This window comes from Protopterus annectens, chromosome 9.part0 (assembly GCF_019279795.1).
Source record: "Protopterus annectens isolate FY-2018-M chromosome 9.part0, PAN1.0, whole genome shotgun sequence".
NCBI classification, from domain to species: Eukaryota; Metazoa; Chordata; order Ceratodontiformes; family Protopteridae; genus Protopterus; species Protopterus annectens.
In genome coordinates this window covers 226,340,476-226,367,563 of record NC_056743.1, presented here as the reverse complement: position 1 = coordinate 226,367,563, position 27,088 = coordinate 226,340,476, and the positions used below count along the sequence as shown (strand labels likewise).

At 43.8% G+C, this 27,088-nt stretch overlaps 1 protein-coding gene across 1 annotated transcript in view; it reads left to right on the top strand.

The window, feature by feature from the left end:
• Nucleotides 1-27,088, top strand: part of PDE3B (phosphodiesterase 3B) — a 1,918,808-nt gene that overhangs the window by 1,057,424 nt on the left and 834,296 nt on the right. The gene's annotated exons all lie outside the window — the stretch shown is intronic.

Genomic DNA, 27,088 nt, shown 5'->3' with positions numbered 1-27,088 from the left:
TAGAATCCAAACCTCAAAATGCACACTCTCGAGGCACTCCTAAAAATGGAGAACATCGATATCTGTGCAGTGACTGAGACCTGGTTCAGGGCTCCAGAGAGCACCCCTGCAATACCAGGCTACAATTCTTACCACACTTTTCAGCCACAAAACCAAGACCGAAACACTAAAGGTGGAGGAGTGTCCATATTCACCAAGGACATTCACACCTCCAGGCTAGTTGCCCAACACAATGCATCTGAAATTCTCCAGGTGTAACTAACACTAGATAAGATTGCAATCCAAACTGTAGCTTGCTACATTTCCCCCATCATACCCCAAGATTCTCACTACACCTTCCTAAACATACTGGAAAATATTAAGATACAACCAAACACCGTAATATTGGGTGATTTCAACTACCCTGCCATTAATTGGGAAAACTACTCGGGTACCAACTCCTTTTCCCAACGGTTCTTGGAATTTATAAATTCCAATACCCTGGATCAACTAATCCATTGTTCCACCAGGGGCTCCAATATCCTAGACCTGGTCATTACCAACATGGGAGACAGATGCTCCACACCAGTGGTCACCCCCTCATTATTCAGGTCTGACCATAAACAAATCACCCTTGACATCCACATCCCACCCCCACCCCCCAGTAAGGAAACCTCCTTAAAAAACTTCTCCAAAGCCAACTTCAGGCTACTGAAAACAGAAGTGACAAAACTTCACAGCACCCATGCAGATGGGATCTGGAAGTTCGACTGCAGAATCCTACACTAAGGCACTGTACGAGCACATCAACCTGTGCATGAATCGTGCCATCCCAAATAGAACCAAGATGATCTTCTCCAAAAAAAGGAAGCCAATTTGGTGGTCCCCTGCTATAAACAAACTATACAGCAGAAGGAAGAAACTGTTGCAGCAAAGAGGAAAATCCCAGGATTCAAAAAACTCCCTCACCAGCCTCAGTAAGAAACTGAGATCCCTCATAAAATCCTCAAAAGCTAGTTACGAAAATAAAATTGCCAAAGATTCCAAAGACAACCACAAGGCATTCTATAGTTATGTCAAGAATCTAAATGGCAATGCTCAGATCTGCTCTGAGCTACAACAGAATGGCATTAAATATACTGATCCCAAGGATATTGCCAATATCCTGGCAGATCGATTTAGTGCCAACTTCACCCCCCTCTCACCCCCTAAAGGGCCCATCTCAATACCAAAAGATTTCCAAATTCCGATAATCACAGCCACACAGGTAGAAACAGCACTCTCCAAAGCTAAGAATACAGCATCCATGGGACCAGATGACATCCCAGGCTGTGTACTACATGAACTACAAAATGAACTGGCACCCCACCTAAGTGTCCTGTTTTAATCATAGCCTCACCTCAGGCTTCGTGCCCTCTGAGTGGTGCACAGCTACAGTTATCCCACTCCACAAGGGAGGATCCACCCTGGATCCCGAGAACTACCATCCCATCAGTCTGACAAGCCTGATCTGCAAGGGCATGGAACGCATTATTATGGAACTTATAAACAAAGACATTGGCAACCTTCAAACACTGGACCCCACCCAGTTTGGGTTTGTGAAGGGACGATCTTGTCTCCTGAATCTGATTGACTTCTTCGATTCAGTCTCCAGAGCTGTGGACGAGGGCAAGGTGGTCCACACAGCCTATCTGGACCTCGCCAAGAACTTCGACACCATCCCCCACTCTGGAATCATAGATAAACTTACTAAGCTGGGCATAAATCCCTATGTCACTCGATGGGTTGCCAACTGGCTTACTGACAGAACCCAGACTGTAAAAGTAGCAGACTCCGAATCCAGCTCCAGACAAGTGACAAGTGGAGTACCTTAGGGTTCAGTCCTGGGACCACTCTTGTTTGGCATCTACTTCTCTGACGTACAAGCCAACACTAAGGGACTCTGGCTAACAAAGTTTGCAGATTACTGCAAACTGGGAGCCTTTATAGAATCACCAAATGTTGTGGATATCCTACAAAAGGGCCTTACAGAAACAGATGCTTGGTGCCAGAGCCATGGGCTCAAGCTTAATGCCAAGAACTGTATAGTTATCCCCTTTGGAAAAAAACATGTACCCATGAACTACCACATAGGTGGCTGCACACTAAACATCGAAAGTGTGATGAGAGACTTAGGGACACAAGTGGACAGTGGTCTCACTTTCGATAACCACATCGCCACAACAGTCGGGAAATCCTTCTGTGTGGCACACCTCATCACTAAGGGCTTTTCATCCAGGAAAAAAGAGGTCATTGTCCCACTGTACTCATCCCTCAGTAGACCCATTTTAGAGTATAATGCCCCATTTGGTATGTACCTCACAAGACATCTGCAACAGCTGGAAAGGCCACAGAAATACCTCACTAAAAGAATCACAGGCCTAAAGCAGATGCCATATGCTGACCATCTAAAAAAACTCCAGCTATACTCTGTGGCATATTGTCTACTCAGAGGTGATCTCTGCTTAACATACAAGGCCATGTCAAACCCTGAGCTGTTGGACATGCTCTACTTAAAGAAATCCCAATCCCTCAGAGCCACACACTCCAGGGATCTAAACCTTATCATCACAATGAACAAAACATGCTGGAGGGATATGTTCCTGACCCAGAGACTCCCCATACTCTGAAATAGACTGCCCATACATGTCAAGCAGAACGCCTCATTGGCCCTCTTCAAAAGGAACCTTGATGATTGGATGGGAGATAGGAAATTCACCCCAGGGATCATGTCAGTTGCCCTGCTAGACAGGAACCCAGAGAAGTAAATATTGTGGGAAGAAATTTCCAGGGAATTGTTATGGCTAGGCTTGCATAGGCCTTAGGGCTGATAGCCTAGTACCAACCTATGAATATCTTGTTGCAGTGCGACAACTGTGCTGCACATAATGATGATGTAAGGTTGATGAAATGTAAAGCTTCAGTTTCAGCCAGCAAACATGGCATCCCCTATTCAACCAATGGATGATTAGGGGATTATCGCTTGCTTCAAAAAGCACTACTTATCACTGGTCCTGCAGCACATTGTAGATAGCATAGACAGTACATCTGATTCACAGAAAACAGCAGTTGAGCTTGCCAAAAAGCTAGACGTGCTAGATTCATCACATATGCAGAGAGAAGCATGGAATAAAATTTCAGAGTCTGTGATAGTCATCTCCTACAGGAAGGCTAGTTTTGTTCTGCTGCGCTCAGATGATGTCCTTCAAGGATGCATCTGCAGTCATAACATATGGGTTGTCCTGCCTTAGGCAGCCCTTCGGTTGGCCGGATTCCAAAGTCTGGGTCTGGCCTCGGCTGATGTCGCACTTTCCCCGATGTCAGAGCGTCTGGGGTATAAAAGCATCAGCCGACGCCATCTTCCCAGTCTTTCTTGCCGCGCGGTGCCCGAAGCAGAAGCAGTTCGCAAGTGCCGGTCGGCCAGCTCCTTTGATTCAGCTACCGAAGACTTCGAAAAAGCTAAGTACCCCGTTGGGGACTCTCTCTTGCCTCAGCCGATGTCAGATAAAGTAAATAATTGTTTAACTTGTGGGAAACAAATACCTCATAAGGTTTTCCACTCTTACTGTCTCCCTTGCTTAGGCCCAGACCACGACGTCTCAGCCTGCTCTGCATGTGCTTCCTTCAACCGACGAACGCTTAGGCGTCGGTCGGAGTTTGCAGAGGAATATTTTGGGGCTAACTTTGCATATATAATGCCGTCGGAGACTCCGACTTCACATGTAGTTAAAAAACGGAAGGACAAGGACCGACCCTCGTGGCTCGCGGTTTCGGCTGAAACCACGGTCAGGCCTACCGCGAGTGTCTCGGTTTCGGCTGAAACAGAGTCCTCGGTGCTTCCTGTTGCCGAAACCTTACAACCGACTACCTCGGCTTCGGAGGCTCCGGCCGAGTCGGTTATTGAACTACCTACGGAAACCGGTGTCCAGGACATGTCCGACACCATTCCTTTAGACAAGTCCACCCCTGCACGTGGTGCAGCCAGACCCCCTGCATCCATGTCCATTAAGGCCTTCTCTAGGGCTAAAGCTGCCAAACTAGCCAAAGCTGTGCCTCCCAGGTCTACCTCTCAGAGGCCCTCTACCAGCACTCAAATTCTCAGCCTAGCAGAGGACCTTATCTCCTTAATTAGAGGTTCTCAACCTCACCCGGACAGGGGCTCTCTTCCACCTCCAGACAAAAGGCCCAGGGTTGAGCCCTCTGACCCCCACTCTTCAGATGAGTCTACGGATGAATACGTGTTGTCAGAGCACCAGCAGGAGGCTTATTCGGCCTACAAGGATTCTGATGCTGAAGAATCCATTCCTTCGGCCTCCCCTCCTGAAGAGTTTTCTTTTGGTGAGACACTGCTTTCTATGAGAGAGCATTTCCAGTGGCAGGGCCAGGAATTTTCTGATTCCAGAAAAAGATTAAGGACCTTTTTACATTTGCGTCAGCATAGGCCTTTGGCTATACCTCCTGTGTTGAATGTTATTGATGATGTGTACTCTGATGCTAGTACTGCCCCTGATACTCTCCCTCCGGCTCCTGCCAAACCTGATAGGTACTACAGGGTCCCGGATTCTCATTTTCACCTGTACAAGGCCCACACTGCAGATCCAGAAACCATTTCACAGGGCCCTAAAGGGGTTGCAGCTGCCACTGCTAAAAATCCTTTACCTTCTGAAAGGGAATCTAGAGCTTTAGAGCGATGGGGTAAGAAAGTTTATACTTCTGCAACTCTTTCTATGAGGGCATTAAATTGTCAATTCCATATGATTCAGTACCAAGAGTATTTGTTAGATGAATTGTATAAAAAACTTTCCTCCTCTGAGCCCCTTGACCGTAAATGTCTTCAGGATCTGGTACATAACTCACAGCAGGTTAGCAACCATTTTCTGCAATGTGGCTATGATGCACTGGAAGCTTCATGTAGGTCAGCAATGACAGGGGCAGTTATACGAAGGCATGCCTGGTTGAAGGAACAATCTCTACCGGACCATGTTAAAGCTAAGCTCCTGGATGCTCCAATGGAAAAACAAAAATTATTTGGTTCCACGGCCCAGGAGGTCTTAAAGAAGTTTGAAGAAAAGGCAAAATCTGTGCAAACAGTCAAGGACTTTCTGCAGGTACAACCACCGAGATTCAGCAGAAATTGGCCTACTAAGAATTGGTTCTTTCCAGACTCAGACAGATTAGAGAGGCAGGAACAGGCGTACCAGAGGTAGGGGGCAAGCTAGAGGCCACTACAGAGGCCGTCAGTGGCAGCCACCCAACCAGAGAGGTAGTGCAGGAACAGCAACGACAACTGCTACACCAGGACAAACACAATGACTTATTTTTGACTCCGCCAACCAGGGCTCAATTAGAAGCACCATTGGGCGGAAAGCTTTCTTTATTTTCAGAAAATTGGCATTACATTACAAGGGACTCATGGACATTGCAAATAATAGACAAAGGATACAGGTTCCATTTCCACACATTGCCAAAAAGAAGAGAAATGCCAGACCTGCCACCAAATCAGAGGACGGAGGCTTTGAAGCAAATCACCAAATTACTACAAATGAAAGCCATAGAGAAGGTTCCTCTCTCAGAACAAGGCCAAGTTTTTTATTCAAGGCTATTTCTTGTTCCAAGGAAAGAAAATCAATGGTGGCCTATTCTCGATCTGTCCGCACTGAACACTTTCCTCATTGTGCCGAAATTCAAGATGCTGACCCTACAGTAGCTTCTTCCCATGCTGGGCAAGGAGTCTTGGCTGGTGACTCTAGATCTCAAGGAGGCATACCTGCATGTCCCCATTCGACAAAGTTGCAGAAGACACCTCAGATTTCTTACAGGATCAGAGCATTATCAATTCTCAGCATTGCCCTTTGGCTTATCTACTGCGCCCAGAGTATTCACGAAATGCCTGGCATCAGTAATTGCACACTGCAGACTTCAGGAGATTCAAATCTACCCATATCTGGACGACTGCCTGATACAAGCGGACAGCAAGACAAAATTGTTAAAGGACTTGGACTATGCCATCCAGTTACTACAGGCCTTGGGATACACAGTCAACATCCAAAAATCAAGACTTGTGCCATCCCAAAGGATAACCTTTTTGGGTACAGATCTGGATACAACCACCCAAATGGCCTTTTTCACAGAAGAAAAACAGAAACAACTACCAGGTTACTTCAAGAATCTGACAAGACAAACTCAGCTAACTGCAAGGAAAATCCTGCAGGCCCTGGGTTTCATGGCATCCTGCATAATACTAATTCCACAAGCCAGGCTACATATGAGAAGATTGCAATGGTACCTAAGGAGTGTATGGACTCAGCACAGTCACAGCTTAGAAACTCTGATTCCAGTCATACCTTGCCTTCAAAAGGAATTCCTGTGGTGGGCCCTAGCCTGCCACACCAACAGAGGGTTGCCTTTCTTCAAACCAAAAACAAATCAAACCATCACCACGAACGCTTCAGACCGAGGTTGGGGAGCACACATGGAGGACAAATGTATCCAAGGGCTATGGTGTCAAGGTCAGCTGCAAATGCACATAAACCAAAAGGAAATGCTGGCAGTGATACATGCAATCGAGGCTTTCAAGCCTTTCCTTCAACAAGGCCACCTGCTAATAAGGACAGACAACACCACAGTTATGTGGTACATAAACAAGCAAGGGGGCACGCACTCCTACCCTCTATGCAGACTGGCTATGAATCTATGGGATCTTTGTTTGAAACTCAATATACAACTACAGGCCCAGTTCATGCCAGGAAAAGACAATACTCTGGCAGACAGCCTAAGCAGAACTATCACGGATGCACACGAATGGATGCTGCACCCAGACATCTTCTCACTCATAACACAGACATGGGGAAGGCCGGAGATAGATCTGTTCACCTCACCCCACAATCATCAACTGAAAATTTTTTGCACAAGGACATACCATCCGCAAGCATGCAAGGTGGACTCTCTCTCTTTCAGCTGGAAAGCCCGAAAAGTCTATGCCTTCCCACCAATCCCATTACTGTCCAAGGTTTTACTGAAGATCAGGGCAGAACAGCCAAAAGTGATTCTGATAGCTCCAGACTGGCCAAGGCAGCATTGGTACCCACTGTTGAAGAGCTTATCACAGACGAAACCGTGGCCTCTCCCATTATGGCCTCTTCTTCTGACGCAGAACAATTACAAGACCCTGCATCCCAACCTAAAGACCTTGCAGCTAACTGCCTGGAGGATACCATGACTCCTTCCCAGGACAGCTTATCCCAGAGGGTAAAGGACATTATTATGGAAGCTCGCCGCCCTTCCACAAGGAAGGCATACTCAGCAAAATGGAAAAGATTTCTCATTTGGAACACAACAAAAGGCCTTGATGTGACAGTGATGAACATGTCACACATACTGGAATATTTAGCAGAATTGTTCCACAATGGCCTGTCTTATTCTTCCATTAAAATACATGCCTCAGCAATTTCAGCAGAATACAATATAAATCCTCCTGCCTTCTCGCATCCTCTCTTAAGACAATTTCTCAGAGGAATCAAAAACATCAATCCTCCAAGGAGACCTTTGCCTACTTGGGACCTTAACTTTGTGCTGGAAAAACTAACACTTCCTCCATTTGAACCAGCAGCATCGGCAGATCCACAGTTTCTATCCTGGAAAACTGCATTCCTTCTGGCCATAACTTCAGCAAGAAGAGTATCTGAGTTACAAGCTTTAATGGCAGTCCAGCCATTTCTTATTTTTGATCAGGACAGAGTTTCATTAAGAACCAACCCAACTTTTATGCCAAAGGTGGTATCTAGAGTATCCTTGAACCAAGCAATTCATTTGCCTACATTCTTTCCAAATCCACAAAATAAAGGGGAGAAACTTCTACACACTCTGGATATCCACAGACAATTATGCTACTATTTGGACAGAACTAAAAGTTACAGAAAGACTGACCAACTGTTTGTAGCATGTGCTGCTGGGACACAAGGAAAAGCAATTTCCAAACAGACAATCTCAAAATGGATAGGAAATTGCATTCGCTTTTGCTACTCCTTTCATGGAAAGACTGTTCCTGCGAATATTAGGCCTCATTCCACGAGAGCCACAGCCACCACTACAGCCTTCCTAAGAGGGGTGCTTACCAAAGACATTTTAGAAGCTGCTACATGGAGCTCCGTGCATACTTTTGCCAAGCATTACAATTTACCCTTATACTCCAGATCCAGAGCAGGTTTTGCTACAGCAGTCCTGCAGGGTCTCTTAACTACACCATCATTTTCTTAGTACCTCCACCCCCAGATTGGCTATGGTATTCTACCCATATGTTATGACTGCAGATGCATCCTTGAAGGACATAGTACAGTTTTGTACCTACCATAAATTTAGATGTCCGATAGGTATGCATCTGCAGTCAGGTTTACCCTCCCTCCTTCCCCTCTGTGGTATTCCTAGGGTACTTACCCCTGCATTAGCTAGCTGGGGGAATTTGTTATGGTGTATTTGTTTGTATATATATATATATATATATATATGTATGTATATATTTTTGCATTATGTTTGCAATTTTTTTTTGGCATTTTATCCAAATTTAGCCTTCATAGAGGGCACCTGGCATCTGGGGCAAGAAAAACTGAGGAAGATGGCGTCGGCTGATGCTTTTATACCCGAGACGCTCTGACGTCGGGGAAAGTGCGACATCAGCCAAGGCCAGACCCAGACTTTGGAATCCGGCCGACCGAAGGGCTGCCTGAGGCAGGACAACCCATATGTTATGACTGCAGATGCATACCTATTGGACATCTACATTTATGGTAGTTACAAAGCTGTACTATGTCATAGACAATAGTGAAAGAGATCAGCATGAGAACTTTTGCGCATCTTTGGTCATGATGGTGGATGATTTTGAGCGATACTTTGCAATTGATGAAGAACTTGAAACAGAAGAAATGGCTGCTGATTATGAGTTTGTTCCAGAACAGTGTGCTGCTGGCAATCGAAAAGAAGATAGTGGCAGTGATGATGAGGACAATGTCTCTGCTGCTCCAGTACACTTCGTGACGTTATTCAGTTTCTGGGTATATTGCGGAGATTCATGGAACAAAAGGGATGTGAATCGTTTTCCACTTTCTATGAACAGAAGGACATTGCATTTTATCTGAAGCAGCAAACAGCAGTTCAGACATTAGTAACAAATTTTTTCTCTAAACCATGAGGAACTGTATTGACTACTGTAAGTGTTTTATACAATACATTCTTCTGTAAAGTTTCTGAAATGTATCACTGTTTGTGCAGATTGCCTTACTTAGCATAAGAAGGCAGAAAAGGCACATTGCGACTATAGGGACTAAAATCTGTTGTAGATGGTAGTCATACCATACTGATTTTCTAAGCTAGAGACATTAGAAAGTACACAGGCTGAATATTAAGTAGAATAAAGCTAGAATAATGTGAATAAGTGGTACTGAAGCCTGTGACAGGTAGAACAGTGATACTATAGTATAGTACCATTTTGCAAAGAGGTTTTTCTCCTGCAGCTAGCTGTAAATAATCTTGCTAATGATAGACTTCCTGCTTACATAATTGTATATCATCTGAATGGAAAAAACAGCTGTAAAGAATAACTTTTCTATAAAGTTTCTGAAATGTATCACTTTACTTGTATTTGTTGTATGATTACTGTGTATCCAGCATTAATGTAACTGTTTCTCATATCAGCCTCCCTTAAAAGCATTAACTAACCTCGGTCCCAAGGCTGTGTATTTAAATGGAGTTTTTTTTGTGTGTATGTGAGTCTCTCTTATTTTTATATATATATATATATATATATATATATATATATATATATATAATGTTTCTGCAGGGGGGCAAGCCCCCCTGCATCCCCCATGTGAGGGACTCCACCCGCCACCCCCGATAAATTAAATATACCAACTCCAAGATCGCACTACAGTGGGAAGAAGTTAATTTCCTAACCCCACTGTATCAAGCCCCCCTGCAGAAACGTAGTAAAAAGTGTGTTTGGTGTCATTATATGCCTTTATATGTGGAGGGGATGTTATTTTCATATGATTTGTACTGTTAGATGTTATGAAATTCAATGTTATGGGTTTTAGATGTTTTGGATTTTAGATGTTATGAAATTGGATGTTATGGGATTTAGATGTTTTGAAGGGGACCCATATGTGTGCACACAGTCAGACGTGCATTTGAACACAATTAAGTACTTCTGATTTTCCTTTCTTAGCGTTTTTAATACAGGGGCACATAGTAAATGTATGTTAAACTAAGTCCAGCTTTATATTATGGTTGCCATTAATGGTCATACGCAGACTACTGCCACTGTAAGGAGTGACTTAGAGTTAATGGGAATCTCTTACAATGAATCTATGGTGTACCAGATATCCATCCCCACCTGGAAGGGTGTCACAAAAAACATAAAAGGCCTTTTATGAATAGTATCAGTGTACCTAGTTGATAGGCTTGCCACCTCTCTCTCTTTCTGCACTTCTGTCCTGTGTGTGTGTATTTGTGTATGGGGGGGGCTTAGAAATGGTAAATGTTTTGATACTTTACAAGAAAAAAAATATTTTCTGATTTCTCTATATGTCACTAAAGTCTTTGATACTATTTAAGTTATTTTACATATAAAAATTGTAAATAACCAACAATAAAGCTTTGCATTTCAATACTGTGTTGCTGCTTATTGTAAGTTTGTCAGAAGAGGTGACAACTGCCTTTAAACCCCTGACTTATCCAGTTGCTTTCTTTTACTATAAAAGATGAATGTTAAGTTTTCCTCCTCTCTACAGTAAAACAGTAGAAAACAGCTCCACAGCTTTCTGTCTTTTTTATAGCCGCTGCTGTGCTTTTGACATTAACAGGATTAACTACCCATCTAAGACTGACAGCAGTACCGGGTAAACCACAGATTGATCTGTGTCTGTGTTAGGTCATGCAGGCGGAGACGAATTCCTCTGCAAAGTATGTGGCAAGTTAAGCTTAAAAAAAAGTAGGTGTGCTTTCCATTCCTTTGATTTCAAGGCAAGAAAATGAAAGTTTTAAAAAGTACAAGCAGGTTTCTGGTACCTGCACAACACTGGAGCCATATTGTATGGAGAAAAGAAACCTAAGGACTGAGTTAAACTGTAGGAGAGGGCGGAGTTTTCCTTTAATTTCTTCTGTGAGCATCAAGAAAAATATTTACTTTAAAATATGTGTCAGTTTCTTTTTTTTTAAAGATTAGTAGCTGCCTACTCCCAAATGCTAGGAGCTATTTATTTATTAGTTGTGCTAAGAATTTATTATTTTTCACTTCTTTTTTGTGTGTTTTGTCTTAGCCACTTGTTTCATGCTTTATCACCTCACAATATGCTTATGTAGCAGTTTGCTTGTCTTAGTTCTGTTTTTTTAAAACAAGAAACAACTTCATTGAATTATCAGTTATGATATAGACAATCATACATTTATATAAATGAAAACACACCATAGTGATATACTTTCAGTTGCAAACATTAAACGACATATAATCTTCTGTACAGTTACTGCCCATCAAACATTACTTAGCTCATTCAGTTCCTTCCCTTATTATAAGTTTAAGTGTATGCACCCACTTTTTATACAAGATTAAAACAGTCTTTTTTTTTCCTTTAACTTGACAAACCTCATTTCCTAAAGGCTTTGTACAAATCAGTGAATATTCATCTTAAAATTAAATGTTGCAGTACTGACTTTTGTGATTCCAGCCTGCAAAAGCCTGAAAACAAACCTAGCTTACAGAGCTCTGTACCCTTCCCCATTTTGGCCTGGTTGAGTCCCTCCCACATGGAAATGAAGTTATCAGTGTTATACAGTGACAGTGGCAGGTGCTATTTTCCAGACATTTCTTGCTACAGTACGATGAACTACCACAAAAGCCTCAGCTGCATTATCAATCAATTAGTTCTGCCTGCTTTCAGAGTTTCAGACAAGTATCCCATCGGAGACAAAAATTATTTTTTTCTTTTGTCTATTATTTTAGGGTAATTGTTATTAGTGAATAATGTTGGAGTGTCATCAATTACTAACAGTGTTAATTTGTTATATGTAGAAAGCAAATTTCTTACAAGAATGTTCTTGACTTGAATCCCCTTTTTTTTTGTCTGGGTCTGGAGTGCAACATACCCAAGTTGTTCCAAGGGTACATACTTTAATTAAAGGACCTTAAAGAGCAAAATGTACTCTCTCAAGGAGTACTTGCCTTTGATGAAGGTATATGTCTGGACATGGTATGCTATGTTATCAGATGTATTTTCTTCAGACAACCCGCATAAGAAAAGAGAAGTGCTTGGAGAAGTGCCCAAGGGATAGGAAAGACAGGAGGCTGATGACGTCAGAATCATATCGTCCTCCTAGATTCAAAGGAGCTGCTGTTGGTGTAGCTTCACATCCCCCATAACCAACATCTGTTGCTGCTGAAGCACCTAATTTGACCTCTCTGGAGGCAGCCATGCTCTTGGTCCTTTGTACTTCTTTATTAGCTGAAACAACTTTGCTTTCATTTCAGAGGCCTCTTTGTGGGTGTTTGGTTTCAATAACTGTATCATTATCAGTGAAGAGGAGAAACTCTTCCCCATGCTGTTTGTTCTTGAGAAAATTGATAGAACTCGAGATGAGGTCTCAAGTGTATTACCCATGGCCTTAAACGTCTAAGGTGGACCATAATTTCAGACATGGAACTAAGATGCCTAAGCCTAAATGAATATCCCCTTGCTTGCTTAGACTGATTTGAAAGAAGGCCTCCTGTACGCAGCACTTCCAGGCTCCCTTCATGATCTTTTCCAGTTGTTCTATGGTTTTATGAATTGTTGAGGTTTTGGCAGCCAATGTCTGATGCACCTTCATTGTCAGGGATGCCTTTTGCTGAAAGGGGAAAAAAAGCTACCTCCCCAGAGGGATCCAGCTACCTCAAACTCAGAGGCAGAAGAACTAGCCTATGTTATCCAAATGTCTCCCCATCTTATCTAATGCCAGACACTAGAGATACCATATCCTTTGCCTCACCTCCAGAGGATGTCTAATTTGTGGATACTCTTCACAGAATGAATAAGTCCATTAAATAGGAGACCAAGAAATTTTCTTAGACCCAAATTAGATATCAAAGTTTTTTGAGCCTGCCTGAAGCCCAAACCTATGTATGTTCTTCCAGTCTTGGAAGTCCTAGATGATGCACTTAATACTGCTTCTTTGGAGCCCTATTCCCAACCCTCTGCTTATAAGACACCAGAACATTTATATAAGGCCTGTGAGTCCCACAGACACATTCATAAGAAACCATCGCTGATCAAGCTGTGTTGTCCGTAGGTTTCATCAGGGTGTCTGATGTGGCGTTGACCTTTTCTGAATGATAGGAAGAGTAAAATCCTCACCCACCTTGGGAAGAAGGTTTGCATTTCAGCTGCACTAGCTGTTAAGGCCCTTCCCTGCTAGTCTGACATGTTGAAATGAGTCCCTCCTTAACCAGTTAAAACATAATTGACAGAGGATAAGGACTTAAAGAGCAATATACTTGACCTTTGCAGCCTCAGTTCCTGCATTGCCAGGCACTGAATGAAATGCTGCTGTGATGCATTATGCAGGGCATGTGCCACAGGGTCTGTGGTGAGCTGTCTGAGATAACTCTGTTAGACTGCATAAAAGTGAACTCCTTAATTAACATCTGAGCAAGGATCTTCTGTCTGGACTGCCAGCAAAAAAGGTCATCTGATATTGTCATTTTCATTCATTCCTCAACTGATATGTCTTAGATCTGACTTGGACGCTTTTTCCAGATCCAACTCTCAAGCTCCTCCCTTTACCCATATTGCCCTTCCAGCCTGACATACCTCAGATCTTATTTGCCACCATATTGCTACAGAGGCAGATCCACTCTCTCTCTGGCTATCTGCTGATGTTTTCTATAAAATGGTGAGGTTATTTAACTTATTTTTTCAGCAGTGCTATCCTTTAAACTTGTTCACCTTCCCTCCCTTAGTTCAGAGTTTTTGGTTCCTTTTCTCTGCTCATCAGGTTATTTCCTTTCCCTTCTACTGAACTTTTGGTATTTTTCTCGAGTATCATTGTTGGCACCTCTGCTTTCCGTTTCCTCCCCTTTGTCCTTTTCTACCCATTTCAGGATACATCTTACTACCATTGTTGGTAGTTTTCTTGTTAAAAAAATGCCAATTATATCTTTTGCCTTTCTCTTTGGATTAACATTCCTTGGGCTCTTTTATGGCAGACAAACCAACTGGTTTCAAAAACATGCATCTCCTGTGGGTACAAAATACCCAGTTCAGATGCCCACAGGGAATGTCTATTGCCTGGATACTACTCATTGAAATTTGGGATGTTCCATCTGTGCTGGCTTCAATGCCAAAGCACTTACTGTCAGAAGGAACAAACTACTATTGAAAGGCCTTTTGCCTTCTTTTTCAAATTCAGCTTGGTCTCAAACCCCCTCCAAGAAATCGGACAAAGGAAAGCCTGACTCTGCTTCCAAAGACAAGGATACCAAGAAGAGGTCTCCAAATTCATCAACATCTTCATCTCTGTCCTTAAAGCACCATCCGACATTTCAAAGAAATCGGATCTGGCCACCATGGATTAGACTGTTTCGAAAATGAAATCTCCTCTGATCTGGTTGTTCTGTTGCTCAACGAATCTGATACCTATCTGACCTCCTTCACCATTTTGCAGGAGTCTCCATACAAACACTCCAGGCTGTCTACTAGCTCCTTGCTTAGGTCCTCCAGGAGCTTGTCCGTGACTGAAGTGAATAGGATGATGAGGAAATTCATCAGAGCTCAGATCCAGATGGGGATAATTCTGGGTGCATCTCCTGTTGTATCTGTGAGCCTGACCATTACAAGTCCTCCTTTGGTTACTCGTTCTGTGATCTGACCTGTGGTTTCAGAGCCTTTGGATCCAAGATCCACAGGAGTGTCCTCGTCTGATCCAAATACTGGTCATTCTTCAACTCCAGTCACTTCCTTGAGCCATCTGGCTCTGAACCTTTCAGAGCTGGAGGACTTTGGGAGTTGAAGCATCAGAGCCGGATCTGGGGGACCAGGGTCAAGACTGAAACTGCATCCTTGGGTTGAGGGCTTCTGTGGTTTCAGGGGTTGGTGGTTTTGGAGATATCGGCTTCGATACCTCTGGCTTTGATCTCCCCTAGGCACTGTGCCTTCAAGATTGTGGAGAGGGCCTTCTCTTTGACTACAGAAAGGACATCCATACTCCCTTAGATCCCATACCTTTACCACCTTTAGGTCTTTACTCTGAGTCTCGCTGTTCTATTCCACTGGGACAGCCAAACCTGTTCAAGTCTTCACTCAGTCCCTCAGGACTCCCCTGTCACTTCCGATACCTCACCAGACCATTCTACTTGTTGAAGTACTTCAGAAGAGAATGTGTAAAAGGAGACACCTAGATTCCCCTCGGGGATCTCTCACTGAAGACACCTATTTTGATGAAGGGGAGGGGTCCCCCAGATCTCCACCTGAAGGCATCTCCTTTGGAGACATTCTTAAACTCCTAAAGCAAAAGAGTCTGTGTTCATGGAGGTTTTTGGGTCTGGCCTGGCAACAACATCTTGGGTGACCCCCCTCCAACTGAAGAACTTGTAGACCTCGTATCACACTGGGCGTGGAAGGAATTGGAACTGGATACTGTGGAGCCCATCCCCAAACATTCAGATACGTTTTTAGCCCCCTGAAGGACAGAACACACTGGAGCAAGCAAGTCCCAATGGCAATGTCTATCATTTCTGGGTCCCACTTGATGCCATGGTTGTGGTAGCAGCCATTAAGAAAAAGTTTGTGTTATGTTCATCTCCCAGTAGGGAATATAGGGCCCCAAACCTTTTCTCTGTGGTCATTCAATTACTTAGCACAGTTCATGAGACTGCAATTTAATTTGACTGAAGAGCTCTCCAAATCTCTTTCTGCGTCCATGTCTGAGGAGGACCAAAATAGTCTCTTCACAACTGACCACCTTTCAGTCACTAGCTAATGCGTCCTTGAGGTTGATATCTCAACTTGCAGAGGGTACCTCACAGGTGGCAAGTTCAGGCATAGCCATTAGGAGACATGTCTGGATGTGCCTATGTGAATTTTCAGAGCCCTTCAAGTCTTTGATGGACCTTCCTTATTTGGCCTAAAAGTGAAAGAAATCCTCTCCAGAACTGAGCAAGAAGGAAAGATCATGTCTGTTGTGGGATCTGTTTTTCTATTCCTCAAATAGGTTCATAGTTGTTTACTAGGCTAACAACCACAAGAGCCTTTTTGGCAAGTTCTGATGCCCTTGTTAAGTGTAAGCATGGGCCTGGGAGATGAACCATTTACAGATTACTTGTTTGCATTAGAGGCATAGGTGCCAATCCAGGGATAAATTTCCAGTTTCCCATCCAGTTGTCCAAGTTGCACTTGAATTGGCCTAGGGTAGAACTCTGCATCACATGGATGGGGAGCGTGTTCCATTGATGGGGCAATCTCTGGGATAAATAGCTATCTCTCCAGCAGGTCCTGTTTATATCACAGGCAAGGTTTAAGTTTTTAGAACGGGTAATTCTGGTGCTGTTTGTTTTGTGGATATGCAGGAGGTTCGTCAGAGTGGGATCTGACAATACCCTGTATATCAGGCATAGCTCTCCCTCAAAAGCCTGTAGGAGACAAAATACAGGAATAGGGCTTTGAGGTGGTCTGCATAGGGCATATTACTTACACCCTGTATCCTTGTAGTGAGGAACCTCTGTGGATGTTCCAGTTGGATATGCCTGGTTAGGTACATATCAAAGGGGGCATTGTCCTTAATGATAGGGCTAATGAATGCCGAATACAGTGGAACAATGACTTCTTTGGACTTAGATGCCATACCTTTGTTTATAAGTTGCACAGCATAGAATGTTTCCTCACCACTGTAGACACGTGATGATCAAAGGCTAGATTACTGTCTGTGTGTGTCCCTAAGTCCCTGACTACTGGGTCAACTCTAAGGTGTGTGTTGTCAATATGATAGTTACCAGGGTGGATGACTTCCAAAAGGATACTATTATGCATTTCTTGGCATTTAGTTTTAGTCCATGTCACTGACACCAGTTGTTTGTTGGTGTCAGCCCCTCCTGGAGAATATTTGTGTCAGTGTGAGATTCAGTGACAGCTCCTAATTTGCAATCATCTGCAAATTTAGTCGCCCAGAGACCACTGACATTGGCCTTGACTTCTGAGAAGTAAATGCCAAAAAGGAGCGGTCCAATAACTGATCCCTGAGGGACTCCACTTGTGACTGGCCTCTTTGTAGAGGTGGACTCCCCAATTCTAACTTCCTGGATCCTGTCAGTGAGCCAGTTGGCTATCCACCGGGTGACATACGGGTTTGAACCTGACCTGTTGAGTTTGTCAACAATGCCCGAGTGGGGGTATTGTGTCAAGTGCCTTAGCCAGGTCAAGGTAGGCAGTGTGAACGATTTTGCCCTCATCCATTGCTTTGGTGACCTTCTCAAAAAAGTCCACCAGGTTGAGTAGGCATGAATCTGCCCTTGACGAAACCAAACTGGGTTGGGTCCAGTGTCTGGAGGTTTACTATATCTCTATTGATCATCTCCATGATAATTTTTTCCATGGATTTACATACAAGACTAGTGAGACTTATGGGTTTGTAGTTTCCAGGATCTGTAGATGGCCCACCTTTATGCAGAGGGATGACTGTTGCCTTTCTCCATTCATGAGGCATGAAGCCTGTTTGGAGGCTACAGTTATAGTAATTCCAGAGGCCCTGATTGGTCATGTTTCATGCTATTTAGAAGGCATCCTGGGATATTGTCTGGGCCTTTTCCCCAAATCAGTGAGGAGGTAAAAAGATGTGGTTCTGAAAATCCCAGGTCCTTTCCAAAGCTCACAAGGAGATAGTTCTTCCAGAGGCATCAGGCGGAACTCTAATGGAAGATGCTGCTTCCACTGCAGAGGTGCCCTGTAGACCCAGGGTTTCTAGGATTCCTTCTCAGACAAAACTCTACCAGCACTCCTGAAAGGTTGCCCAACTGTTGCTCTCTGGAGGCTGTCATAAAGCCCGAGCAACCATCACAAAAGATTCCTGGGTACAGAGAATTTTATCCAGAGATTATATTGTAGCATTTTCCCAAATTCCCTTTGCAAATGAAGAGAATCCCCAATGTTCCACCCAATCAGAGGGAGACGGCAGCATTAGAAATAGAAAAGCTGCTCAGAAAAAGTCTTCTTGAAGGTCCCCTCCAGACCAGATAAGTTCCAGAACCTACCCAAGGTTCTATTTAATGCCAAAGAAGACAGGGGACTTGACACCCATCCTGGATATCAGCAAACTAAATCACTACATAAAATATTCAAAGTTCCAGATGGTCTTGGTTTAGTCCATTCTGCACTTTCTGCGAAATGACTGTTGGATGTGCTCGACAGATCTTAAGGATGTGTATTATTACTTCAAAATGATCAGGCGCTCCAGAAGATATTTGTACTTCTGGCTAGGAGCCAGTCATTACCTGTTCAGTACTGCCCTTTGACCTCACCACAGCCTTCATGGTGTTCACCAAATGCATGGTGGTGGTAGCAGCTCACCTGAGATTGCTAGGATTACAAGTGTTTTCGTACCTAGAAGACTGGCTCCTAACTGCCCCAGTCAGGCATCTACTGCCCCAGTCAGGCATCTACTTCTACAGGCAACTACTTGCTACAGTTGTGTCTTCATCTAGACAAATCACAACTCACACCTACACACAGTCTGAAGTTCACATATTCCCATCTAGATATGGTCAGTCAGGTTGCCTTTCTTTGTGCAACAGAAATTCAGACACTCAGATCCTAGGTCAAGAAAGTGATCTTGCATTCTTCTCTTCCAACATGGCTAATCTTATAAACCTTGAGATCTATGGAAGCAGTTATCACTCTAGTTCCTTTAGCCAGGTTTAACATGTGAATTCTGCAGTGGGATTCTATTGGTATAGTGGTCTATTCTTCAGCAGCCTTTACCCGCCCCAGTCAAGATCTTATAATCTTGCAAATGATATTTTCTTTCTGTAATGTCTTCACTCAAACAAAGTTTCCTAAGGTCGTTCATTTGTTGTCCCCTGCCATTGGCCTTGGTGACCGTGGATGCCTCCCAAGTGGGGTGGGGGGGGCACAACTTGGGAAGGTCAGGCTAAGGTATGTGGTCTCCAGAAGAGGCCAAGATGCATCTCGGTTTCCTGGTAGTGAGAACAGTCATCCTAGCATTACAGGCCTTTCAAGACGGGGTCCTCTCAAGGACGATTGCTGTTCAGATGGACAGTATGTCTGTAGTTTGGTACATCAGCAAATGGGTAGGAACCAGATCTTACCCGCTATGTCAAGAAGCAGTGAGTGTGTGGCATTGGGAGATCTCGTGCAGCTGCTTTCTTATGGTAATGCACATACAAAGGAAAGCCAATGTAATTGCAGCAAACTAAGCAGGTCTGTTCTGATGCCTCATGAGTGCTCTCTCAATGTCAAAGTGGCTTCTCCCCTTAACAAATGCAGCAGGTTCTTTTCCCTGGTCCCTTCAAAGTGGGGTCACTGAGAAATCCTGTAATCCATGATTAGCTCTCTGAATCTCCTCTGTGCTTACCCCTGATGTTCTTCGTGTTTCACTGTTGCAGTCATCACATTTGGGTTATCTGCTTGCAGTAGCCTTCAGTCGGCCTGATTATCAAAGTGTTGGGTCCTGCGTTGGTTGCTGTCTCATCTTCCATGGCATCAGGTATTCAGGGGTATAAAGCATGCAGCCGACGCCATTACATCAGTCTTTCTTGCCGTGTGGTGCCCGAAGCAGAAGCAGTTCGCAAGTGTCGGTTGGCCGACTCCTGAAATTTTCATTTTCGAGTTTCAGAACCGAAGTCTTCAACTAAAGCTAAGTACCCCACTGGGGAAACTTTTTCTTGCTCTAAACCGATGTCAGTAAAAGTCAATAATTGTATTTCTTGTGGAAAGCAAGTACCTCATAAAGATTTTCATTCGTACTGTATTCCTTGCCTAGGCCCTGACCACAACATACCTCACTGTCAGTTTTGTGCCTTATTTAAGCAACAAACTATCCATCATTGGTATATTTACACTTCTAAATATTTTGGTACTTGGTTCAGTTATCCAGATATGTCTTTTGGTAAGCCATCCGACTACTTACAAAAACGCAAAGATAAAGACAGAGACAGGCCGCCTAGGTCCAAAGTTGCCGACGACGCTTCTAGTAAGCTAGTCGTCAGTTTGCCGGTACTCAGTGTGGTGCTTTCACAGCCCCTGATACCCGCTACTTCAGATTCACAATCCTCTACTGAGACTCATTTGGAGTCCGGTATGCCGTGAGATGCTTCAGCTGTGGAACCTGCGGATGTCTCTACCTTGGATGGGTCCAGAGCCGCTGTGCAGGCACCAGCTTCTGAGGGTGTATTCAAGCCTACTGACTTGCATATTAAACTGAAGCCATCTTATTCTTCAAGGCCTAAAACTCGAACCATGCCTAGAAAACCGACGTCCGGATCGCATGGTCAGGCCTCTATGCCTAAAAAACAAATGATAAGAATGGCTGAAGACCTTATTACTTTAATCAGGGGAAGCCAACCTTTTTCTTCTAAGAGACCTAGGACTGAATTTGCTTATGATAATCCTGACCAGGATTCTGAAATTTCTGTTTCCTCTGATGACCAGGATTTACCCTTGTCTACCTATGAGTATTCTGATGCAGAGGACTCTATTCCCTCTGCTTCCCCCCCTCCAGAGGATTTCTCTTTTGGTGAAACCTTGCATACTCTTAGGGAGCATTTTCGCTGGGAAAGCCAGGATTACTTGGATTCTAAAAAGAGGCTTAGGGATTTCTTACTCCTGCCTCAGCACAGGCCTTTAGCTATCCCTCCTGTGATGATGCCTTTTTGGAATCTAGCTTGGCCCCTGACTCTTTACCTCCTGCTCCCAGAAAACCCGATAGATATTACAGGGTTCCTGACTCTCACAAGTTCCTTTTTAAAAATCCTACTGCGGATCCTGAGACCATTGCACAGGGACCCAAGGGCATTAAGGCTACTACTGCCAAAAATCCTACCCCTTCTGATAGAGACTCCAGGGCGATAGATGGAGTAAGAAGGTATACACTTCTGCAACCTTGGCCATTAGGGCCTTAAACTGTCAGTTTCATATGTTAAAGTATCAGCAACGTATTATTAGATTGGTTAAACAGAAAATGATGTTGATTCCTGACTGTGCTGAAAATAAGGATTTGCAGGATTTAATGCATTCTGCTGAACAGGTTAGAAAACATAATTTGCAATGTGGTTTTGATTCACTAGAGGCATCTTGCAGGGCTGCTGTCACTGGGTCTGTACTTAGAAGGCATGCTTGGCTTAAGGAGCAATTTTGCCAGATCATGTTAAAGCTAAATAGCTGGATGCTCCCTTAAATCAGCATCGCCTGATTGGCAACAAAGCAGAATAAGTTCTTAAAAAGATGGAGGAAAAAGGTAAATCTATACAAACTGTTAAAGATTTCCTACAAGTACAGCCTCCACGATTTAGTAGGCATTGGCCCTCTAAGAATTGGTCCTTTCCTGCCTCTTCCAGGCCTTCTCAGGCCAAACCCAGAACTAGCAGAACACCCAGGCTTCAGTCCCAGGGTACGCACAGAACTAAGCAGTGGGGGGCCCCCACTTCCAAATCAGGGAGTGGTAAGACTCCCCCCCCCCCCCCCCCCCATGGCAAGCTGTCTCAATGACTTAACTTTAAATCTTTCAAGCACTTCTCAACTGACTGCACCTTTAGGGGGAAAGATTACTCTGCAGGCCAAAAACTAGGAACTCATTACCCAGGGCAAATGGATTTTAAATATAGTTTTTCAAGGATACAGATTTCATTTCCACATATTACCAACCGCAAACGGTTGGCCAGATCTACCCCCAAATCAGTGGGCAGAGGCTCAAACGCAAGTACTCTTTCTCTTAAGCATAAAGGCTATTCAGATTGTACCAGAAGAGGAAAAGGGACAAGGTTTCTACACAAGACTTTTCCTGGTACCCAGAAAAGACAATTCATGGCGTCCTATCCTGAACCTTTCTATCTTAAACACCTTTTTGGTGATTCCAAAATTCAAAATGCTAACTATTCACCAGTTGCTTCCTATGCTAGGCAAAGATGCCTGTTGACAACACTGGATTTAAAGGAAGCCTACCTGCACATCCCAATCAGGGAATCTTACAGAAGATACCTACGCTTCAAAGCAGGCTACATGCACTATCAGTTCTCTCCTCTTCCCTTTGGCTTATCTACCGCACCCAGGATATTCACAAAGTGTCTAGCTCCAGTCATTGCATTTTGCAGGCAAAGAAATATTCAAATATACCCATTCCTGGACAATTCTCTAATTCAGACAGAAAGCCAGGACATGCTTTTGAATCATCTGGCATTTGCACAAAAGGTGCTAACTTGTCTGAGGTACACCATAAATGAAAAGAAATCACATCTGGTACCCTGTCAACAAATTGTATTCCTGGGAGCAAGCTTGAACACAACTTCCCAGATGGCTTTCCTCACGCCAGAGAAACAAATTCATTTGACAACTTACTTCAAACTAATGGCCACAAAGACCCTGCTATCTGCAAGGCAAATACTGCAAGCCTTGGGGTTCATGGCCTTCTGCATTCTTCTAATTCCATATGCAAGACTGCATATGAGGAAACTACAGTGGTATCTAAAAAGCCTATGGTGTCAACATTCTTAGGATCTAGAAGCAATGATTCTTATCATCCCTTCCCTACAGTTAGAGTTCCTTTGGTGGGCAGAGGCTTGCCACCAAAACAAGGGACTACCATTCACTCTACCTCCTGCCGTCCAAACCCTAACAACAGACGCATCAGATAATGCATGGGTGGGGGGCTCACCTGGCAGGGAAGTGCATTCAGGGAAAATTGGAACCCAAGTCAAATGCACCTGCATATCAATCAAAAAGAAATGTTAGCTGTACAGAACGCTCTGACAGCCTTCAAGGACCACATTCTTCTAGGACATTTAATGGTAAAAACGAACACCACTGTTATGTGGTACATAAATAAGCAGGGGGTACCCTTTCCTACCCCCTCTGAAGACTAGCCATGACTCTGTGGAACACTGCCTTGAGCTACCAAGTGCATCTATAGGCTCAATTCCTGCCAGGAAAACTAAATACACTGGCAGATGAACTAAGCAGAAATCTCATGGACCCGCACAAGTGGAAACTGGAACTAAAGACTTTCAACATGTTGATAAACAAATGGGGAAGCCTAGATATAGACCTGTTTGCCTCCCCCCAGAACTACCAATTGGACAAATTCTGCACAAGGACTATCCACAAACAAGCTTGGAAAGTGGATAATCTGTCCATCAGCTGGAAAAATCTGTCAGTTTATGCCTTTCCCCCTCTGCCTCTCCTCTCCAAAGTACTACTAAAGATCGAACAGGACAAACCAAGTACGATACTGATTGCAACAGACTGGCCACGCCAACACTGGTACCCCCTCTTGCGCAGTGTCTCATTGCTGGCTCCATGGGACTTGCCTCAGACCCCTACCCTGCTGTCACAGCAGGAGAGACAGATTCTGCACCCTCAGCTTCAAAACCTGAACTTGGCAGCCTGGCTAATTAACTGATCTCTCCGTTACCATCCCTTAGTAAACAAGTATTGGATGTCATTCTGGAGGCAAGGAGGCCTAGTACTAGAAAATCTTATGCTGAAAATGTAAAAGATTCTGTGCCTGGAACCAAACTCAAGGGATGGGGACAGCAGCGCCCAACTTACCTCAGATTCTTCAATACTTAACTGAGATGCTTCACAAGGGCTTTCTGTTCCTCCATTCATGCCTCAGCCATTTCAGCTCATTACAACACAAAACCACCCTCCTCTGTCATCCACTGCTCAAGCAGTTTCTCAGAGGGGCCAAAAACTTAAGACCACCCAGGAGAGCCCAACTCCAGCCTGGGCCCTTAACTTTGTATTGGAAAAACTCACTCTTACCCCTTTTGAGCCAGCTGCAAGTGCAGAGTTAAAATTAATTTCTTGGAAAACAGCCTTCCTTTTAGCAATCACTTCTGCAAGAAGTGTATCTGAATTACAGGCCCTTGTTGGCAGTGCAGCCTTTCATCATCTTTCATGCAGACAGGGTGTCCCTCAGGACCAATCCCTCCTTCATGCCCAAGGTGGTATCCAGTGCGGCTCTTAATCAGTCCATTCATTTGCTAACCTTTTTTTCTAACCCACAGAACAAAGGAGAATGTATACTGCACTCCTTAGATGTGCACAGACAACTTAGATTTTACTTGGACAGGACTAAGCCTCAAAGGAAATCTGAACAATTGCTGATGGCATTTGCTGCAGGGGCAGAGGGGAAGGCTATTTCAAAGCAAACCATTTCTAAATGGATAGGCCATTGCATTCATTTCTGCTATACGCACCATGGAAAACCTATCCCACAGGGGATTAGACTCCATTCAACCAGGGCTGCATCTACCTCTACAGCCTTTCTCAGAGGTGTCCCTACCAGGGACATCCTAGAAGCTGCTACCTGGAGTTCTGTACATACTTTCACCAAGCATTACCATTTGCCAATTTTCTCTAAATCCAGAGCTGGCTTTGCCACTGCAGTCTTACAGGGCCTTATAGCTGGTCCTAATGCTATCTAAATTCCTCCTCCCATCCTTAGCTTTGGGAATCTACCCAAATGTGATGGCTGCAACAGTGAAACATGAAGAATGTAGTACAGTTGTGTACATGTACCATAAATGTAGATGTTCAAGTGTATTCACTGTTGCAGTCCTGGTTACCCTCCCTCCAGCCCCCTGACTTCTTTTGGCTATACCTCTACTCTCCTTTACTATGCTTAAAAGCTTTTTGGTGTATTTGCTTTTTTGTTGGAGGTAAACCATTGTTTGTATGTATGTATATATATATATATATATATATATATATATATATATATATATATATATATATATATATATATATTTATATTTATATTTATATTTAATTGCTTCCTATTAGGGGGGCACCTGACATCTGGGGCAAGAAAAACTGATGTAATGGCGTTAACTGCATGCTTTATACCCCTGACTACCTGATGTCAAGGAAGATGGGACAGCAACTGATGTAGGACCCAAGACTTTGATAATCAGGCCGACTGAGGACTACTGCAAGCAGATAACCCAAATGTGATGACTGCAACAGTGAATACACTTGAACATCTACATTTATGGTAAGTGTACACAACTGTACTTTGCCTCTAATCCCCAAATTTCTATTTTTCTATATAAATTTTCTGAGGAGCACACTTTTATTCATTGCACCCTTTTGGCCTCATCGAATTTGGTTTCCATTCCTGTGGCCTCATCTTCTGCATCCACCCTGGATACTGGACCCCAATTCAGACCTCTTGTCTAACACGATAACAGTACTCAAACTGACCGCATGGTTTCTCCAGTTACACTGATTGCAAGACAGCCTAGACTTTCCTTCCTGGTCTGTAAAGCTTCTACTGGAAAGATTTCCAGAAGTAAATGGAAGATATTTGCTTTCTGGGTCCTTAAATAAGATTTTGGACCATTTTTCTGCCCCTGTACCAGCTGTACTGATTTTTTTTAGCTTCACTTTCCAACGAAGAGGCTAGTTTTTCCACTATTTAGGTACAATTGGTTGCTATTTCAAACTTTCATCTGGGTGAAAATAATTCTTCCTTAGTTTCTTCTAGATTATCAAAGCCTTTCCTCAAAGGAACCTTTTTAGTTAAGTGTCCAGTAGATGATCCTACTCTTCCTTGAGATTTAGCTATCCTACTTCAAGGTCTGACGCAGGGCCCCTTTGAACCTTCATCAATGTCGGACCGTACTTTTTTATGTTTGGAAAGCCATTTTTCTAATTGCTATTACATCTGCTAAACAAGTATCTGATCTCCAGGCTGGCTCCTCCAAGACTCCTTACCTGGTTTTCCACAAAGACAGGGTTTCCTTACAGACTAAGCCATCCTTTTTGCCTAAAATAGCTTCTGAGTCTAATAACAACTAGGTCATAAATCTCCCAGATGTTCTTCGTGTTTCACTGTTGCAGTCATTACTCTTGGGTTATCCTGCTGGCAGGCTACCCGCAGATGACCAGAATTCCAAAGTCTAGGTCCGGCATCGGTTGCTGTCGCCTCTTCCCTGACGTCAGTGCGCCAGGGGTATAAAAGATGCAGCCGACGCCATTTTCTTCAGTCTTTCTTGCCGCGCGGTGCTCGAAGCAAAAGCAGTTCGCAAGTGCCGGTCGGCCGACTCCTGAGATTTTCAAATCTGAATTTCAGAACCGAAGTCTTCATTAAAGCTAAGTACCCCATTGGGGAAACTTTTTTCTTGCTCCAGACCGATGTCAGAAAAAGTTAACAATTGTATTTCTTGTGGGAAGCAAATACCTCATAACGATTTTCACTCTTACTGTATTGCTTGCCTAGGACCTGATCACAACATTGCTAGCTGTCGGTTTTGTGCTAGATTCAACCAACGCACTATCAAGCGTCGGTTCGATTTTGCATTTCATTACTTTGGCCGATGATTTAATTATATAATGCCGGCGGAACAGCCGACAACCGGAGTTTACAAAAAACGCAAGGACAAGAATAGGCATCCGAGGTCCAAAACCGACGACGAAGCCTCTTCTAAGCCAGTCGCCGGTTCTCAGTGAGGCGCTTTCGCAGCCCCTGGCGCCCGCTACAGACTCCCATGTGGAGCCGACTGGGCCTCTGGAAACTCAAGGTATTGGACACTCTGAAATCAATCCCTCAGATTGGTCTGGAGCCGCTGAGCAGGCATCGGCTTCTGAGGGTGTCTTCAGACCGACAAAACTATATGTTAAGCCATCTTCAGCTTCAAAGACAAAGACTAAAGCACTAAAGACAAAGAAACAAGTACAGCATTCTCCAATTCAGACTTCCATGCCTGAAAAACAGATGCTGAAAATGGCCGAAGACCTAATTACTTTGATCAGGGGCTCCCATCCCCCTCCTGATAAGATTCCTAGGCAAGAGACAGAGTATGATTCTTCTGAACAGGTTTCTA